We start from the raw sequence: 6,000 nt of genomic DNA on the forward strand, positions 1-6,000 counted from the left end.
ATAAATCTACAATTGGAAACGACAAGGTGATTCTTTTCATTTTTACCGAATCAATTCACAGGGCGACAAGATTCATACAATCTTTGACCATGTTAGGTCCGGGGGGGTCTCGAATAGGTGTATGGGGGGGGGAAATACACCTATAGGCTATTTTTGGTCTATCTACCAACCTCAATCAGAGGGATCCCAGTCAGAGATAGAAAAGAAACTTTACAAGCAAACCAGACACCTATTTAACCGAAATTAGTTTTGACCAACAGGGTTGACGACTGATACTGAAAGCTCTTCAGTAAAGAGTTATCAGTTAAGTCACAAGAACTTAACTGATCCACGTAAGGGCTTCAGTCGTGTTTGCTAAGATAGAGATGATATCACTCTTCCTTACTATCAGAGGATAGTTCAGTCAGATTGATATCACATGCAGCGGAAATTAAACTTAGTTTCGAATAGCCTCGGTGGAGCAGATAGTTGGATTAAGGTTTCTCTAGCAGTTAGTCAGTGTTCAGTTTTATCAATAGAAATAACACAGTTAAGAATGTAAAACTGAAAGCTGTAAACAACACAGAGACTTTTACGTGGTTCTGAAAAACTCTTTCCTACATCCACGGCTGGTTGATCAGACCAACAATCCACTCCGCAAGTGCTTGCCTGGTGCACTGCAAACCGTGAACTGAAGATAAACTCTCTTCAGCACCTACACACCTCGCGTAGGGTTTCTCTACCTACACACCTCGTATAGGATTTCAGCACCTACACAACTCGCTTAGGATTTCCCTGCTAAGCACACCTCGTGCTCAGACTTCTCTTTCAGAGTTCAGAGTACCTTCCTGAATCTCCGAATCACTCAAACACTCTTATGGGGGAGAGGTTTAAACGAGTGCCAACTATACTTACAAAGAACAAGTTCTTTGAAGCAAGTTTGACCTTTGACTTCTGAGTACACAGAATATATGCCTAGGGTCTAAGAGAATGTTTGTAATCAGCAGTGACTGATTTTGGCTTTGGAATTCTCTTCTTCGATTCAAGCTTTGAGCGGTTTAAGCTTTGGGCTGAGTAGCTATTTCGGCAGAGCTTCAGCTTATGTTGTTGAATCGGTGAAGATTTGAAGTGATTCTCGAGCGCTATTTGTAGGAGAATTCTTGAATAGATCCGTTGGCGTAAATCATCCTCAAGATTTCTTCCGTTGGAGAGCAATTCGAATTTGGGCTGAGGCTTCAATCTTCGAGGTTCCTTGTCTGTGTGGAAACGGCTCTCTTTGATCGACAGGAGATGTGACATCTCTGAAAAGTAACCACCAGATAGGAATGACCTCTGCAGAGATAAGATATTGAGATATCTCTGCATTTAATGCGGCTGTACTTGAGCGTACGTGGCTTCCTCTGAACGTTGGAAGATCAGTCCTAGGAGGAATGTTCAACTGATACTTGACTTTAGTATCAGTCTATGGCGCGCATTAAATAATCAGTCTTCAACTGATTCTTCAACTGATACTTCAGTTGGTAACTCCAGTCTTCAGTCTTCAGTCTTCATTCTTCAGTCTTCAGTCTTTGACACCGCAACTAAACTAGAAACGAACTCTAACACTTGAGTTCAAAAACGATTCTAGTCTATTACATCTAAGTCCTATGAATTTTGGTATCATCAAAACAAGGGTTAGGATATTCCACAATGTTCCCAACAATTTCCCCCTTTTTGATGATGCCAAAACCACACAGCAGTTCTAGATAATAAAAAGACTGAGCTCTCAGTATAAGTTCTAGACGAGGGGTGAAAACAGTTCCCCCTTAACAATATAACCTAAACAACTTATACTTAGAGCAAGAACGAAAACAGTTCTAAACACAGAACTTAAAGAAGACAGAAAAACCATAAATCAGAGCCTGGACAAAGAGTTATTGTCTTCAGGGTGAGATCAATAAGAAGTTCATTTTATTAAAAGGACTGATAAGCCATCAGTCGAGGTATAGAGCAAGACTTACATTGGAGTAAAACGATAAACAACAAAAAACATCATGGATAAACCATGGACTCCAGCAGTCTGCTTGGCTGCGCCCTTGAACTTCTTGATCTTCATCTTCTTTCTTCGTGTCTTCATGTTCCTAAGCTTGTTCCACTCTCACTTGTTTTCCGTTGAATTGAGGTCTTGTCCTCTGGTTAATCTTCCTCATGATCATCCTAATGAGATAGGACGATCATTTCGCTTGATCGTCTTCAGTCTTTTGAGAATAAGTCTCTTAAGAATTTCCCCATTTTTGGCAACATCAAAAAGGCGGGATTTTGACTGAAGGATGAAGCTAAGACCACTGCGTGGAAACTGAATCGCAGAATGGTCCAGAGAAAGATGCTGAGGGTCAGAGGTATACGGAGAAGGCGGAGGGTTTAGAAAAAGAAAAATGAAGAGTGAGGAGAGGAGGGAGAAAGGAGATGGAGAACGGGGTGGAATCAGGTAGAGAGGAGGGTTGAAAGTGAAGAGAAAGAGGCATGTGAGAAGGATTGTGTGTAGGAGGAAAATCGACTGAGTGACTATCGTGAGGATAGACACGGTCGATGTTGCGCCGGTTGACAACGAGCTCCAGCTCATTGTTGTTGCTTGGCATCGAAGCTTCACAGTGGGCAAGAGGCCTTTATGTGAAGACGATGAAGTCTGTGTTATTTCAGACAGATACTTCAAGCTGATGCACCGGGCATGAGGATAGAAGACGCTCGTTTCGCTGGATACAAGTGAGGGTAGAGCAAACTTTGACGTCGGAGAGACGTTGTGATCCAGTGGAAGGGTCCGGTGAAGACCAAGACTATGAGTGTCATTCTTCCACTCCATGACTTTGCAGTCATAGATTTCTCCTTTAGTCGGAACAAATTTTCTCTGCAATTTGTAACAGACATTGAAACTTTTTCTCACAGTGAAGGCTGTGGAGTGTTGTTAGTTTATGCAGAAAAGTCGTGAAGACAGCATGGTGTATAAATAGACAAGATGTGAACCATGTAGAAGATGAAAAGGTTTTTCGAAAACTGTGCCTAAATTGCAATTGAAGAAAAAATTTCGCGTCCGCCGTCACTGCGAAGGACTTTGAAAAGCATCATTACATATGTCATGTCAATGAGTATTTCAAGAAATTTTATTGCAGAGGCAAAAAGGTTGGAAAGATTTTTGGCAAAAAGATCAGGACAAGTTCAATCAAAACAGATTTTCTCTTTATAAAAATCTTGTCCTTTTCGGATATTCCATTTTCCAACAATTCCAACAATTAATTAAAGTTTTTGAAAGAAACTGATCAGTCAGAGAAAAGGTTTTGAGCTAAACACTTAAAGCTCTAAACTGAAATAACTGATTTTTGAAAAGGTAAGCATTTAAAATACTTACTGATCAACTGAACATAGTAGTCAGTTGATACCACGTGATCCTGGTTTAATCATCAGGATGTCTTCTTCTTCAGATGAGCATTTGGACTTCATTGCTGTCGGCGATCGTAGAAGTAGCAGTTGGTTGACCACCAGTCAGCAAGACTGTTTGAGAAACTCTTCAAACACAGCATCACTCTTCAGGGTTGATGAGGCCGATCTTTGCACATAGATCATTGAACCTCTCTTCTGGAAGAGCCTTGGTCAGCAGGTCCGCTCTCTGAATAGCAGTGGGAATCCATTCCACAGAGATATTCTTCTTTTCGACATGATCACGAATGAAGTGATGTCGAATCTCAATGTGTTTGACTCTGGTGTGATGAACTGGATTCTGGGAGATTGCAATAGCACTGGAGCTGTCGCAATAGATAGGAACTACTTTTTCCTCGATCCCATAGTCCTTTAGTTGATGGACTAACCACAGGATTTGTGAGCAGCAGCTTCCGGCAGCAACATATTCAGCTTCAGTTGTAGAGGTGGCGACTGAAGTCTGCTTCTTTGAAAACCAAGAGATGAGCTTGTTGCCTAGGAATTGACAGGTTCCGGAGGTTGACTTGCGATCAAGCTTGCATCCACCGAAGTCAGAGTCTGAAAATCCGGTAAGCTTGATGTCGTCGTCTGCTGGGTACCACAATCCTAAATTGGGTGTGCCCTTGAGATATCTCAGAATCCGTTTAGCTGCATCCAAATGAGCTTCCTTAGGATCTGATTGATATCTTGCACAAACCCCGACTGCAAATGCGATATCTGGTCTGCTCGCAGTCAAATACAGCAAAGATCCAATGATTTCTCTGTACTTCTTCGAAGAGACAGAGCTTCCTTCTGAACCTGGATCAACCTTCCAGTTTGTGTTCATTGGGATCTTGACTGATTTCATGTGCTGAATACCGAACTTAGCTATCAGCTCCTTGGCATACTTGGACTGACTGATCAGTATTCCTTCTTTGGTTTGCTTGACTTGCAATCCGAGAAAGAAATTCATTTCTCCCATCATGGACATTTGGAATTTGTTCGTCATGATGTCAGCAAACTTATTGCACATGCGTTCGGATTTGGATCCGAAGATTATGTCATCGACATAGATTTGAACAAGCAAGAGATCTTCTCCTTCTTTGAGAGTGAACAAGGTCATGTCCACAGATCCCTTTTTGAAGCCTTGTTCAATCAGATACTCAGATAGAGTATCATACCACGCTCTTGGTGCTTGCTTCAATCCATAGAGCGCTTTCTTCAGCTTGTACACCTTTTCTGGTCCAGCAACCTCAAATCCGGGAGGTTGTTCTACATAGACTTCATCTGTGAGCACTCCATTAAGAAATGCACACTTGACATCCATTTGGTGTACCTTGAAACCTTTGTGAGCTGCGAAGGCTAAGAAGAGTCTGACTGCTTCCAATCTGGCAACTGGGGCGAATGTCTCGTCGTAGTCGATTCCTTCTTCTTGACTGTATCCTTTAGCCACAAGCCTTGCTTTGTTTCTCACAACGTTTCCTTCTTTGTCTTCCTTGTTCTTGAAAATCCATTTCAAGCCAATCACCTTTGCATCGTTTGGTCTATCCACAAGCTCCCAAACTGAATTCCGGTTGAATTCATTGAGTTCCTCTAGCATTGCGATGACCCATTCAGTGGACTTCAGAGCTTCTTCAATATCCTTGGGCTCTGTAGTTGATAAGAAACAGCTAAAATTCTTATCTTCGTTGATGCAGTTCTGGTTGATGTCGAAGACGAGGTTGCACATTGATCTCCGAGTCTTGACGCCATCTGATGGTTCTCCAATTATGTTCTCCTTAGAGTGAAGTTCAAACCATCTTCGATACTTCTTGATCTCTTCAGGGGATGGTGGAGTTTCTTCGGTCATAATAGCTCTGGGATGTTGAGCACCTTCTGGAGCAGGGGTGAGTTGAGCTGGGGCGGCTTCTGCGCTTTCAACTTGAACTTCAGCAAATGGAGTTCCCCCTTGACTGATGCCATCTGCATTGACTCCAGTCTGAACTTCAGACCGTTGGTTGATCTTCTGATACTGAAGCATTTCAGTATCTTCATCTTTGCCAGGTCCCCACACCAAGACAGTAGAGGGCTCGACAGTGTGAATTTCAGCTTTGGAACCTTCAGCGATCTGAACAACCTTTTCAGCATCTTGTTCCCTGAAACCATCTGTAGACTCATCAAAGATCACATGAGGTGTTTCTTCTACAAAGAGAGTTTGAGTATTGAACACTCGATAGGCTTTGCTTGAACGTTCTGTTCCAGAGTATCCAAGGAAGACTCCTGGATCAGCCTTGCTATCGAAGGTGTTCAACCTCTTCTTATCATTGTTGTGTATGAAACACTTAGAACCGAAAGCATGAAAGTAGGCAATCGAAGGCTTTCTGTTCTTCCATAACTCGTATGGAGTTCTTCCATGTCTCTGAGTGAGGAAGGAGCGATTCTGCGTGTAGCATGCGTTGTTGACTGCTTCGGCCCAAAACTTTAAGGGAAGTTTTGACTCGGCTAGCATCGTCCTGGCTGCTTCCTTAAGAGACCGGTTTCTTCTTTCTGCGACTCCATTCTGCTGGGGAGTCCTTGCTGCAGAAGTTTGATGACTGATTCCTTGTTCATCAT

Source organism: Salvia miltiorrhiza, chromosome 3 (assembly GCF_028751815.1).
Source record: "Salvia miltiorrhiza cultivar Shanhuang (shh) chromosome 3, IMPLAD_Smil_shh, whole genome shotgun sequence".
NCBI lineage: Eukaryota > Viridiplantae > Streptophyta > Magnoliopsida > Lamiales > Lamiaceae > Salvia > Salvia miltiorrhiza.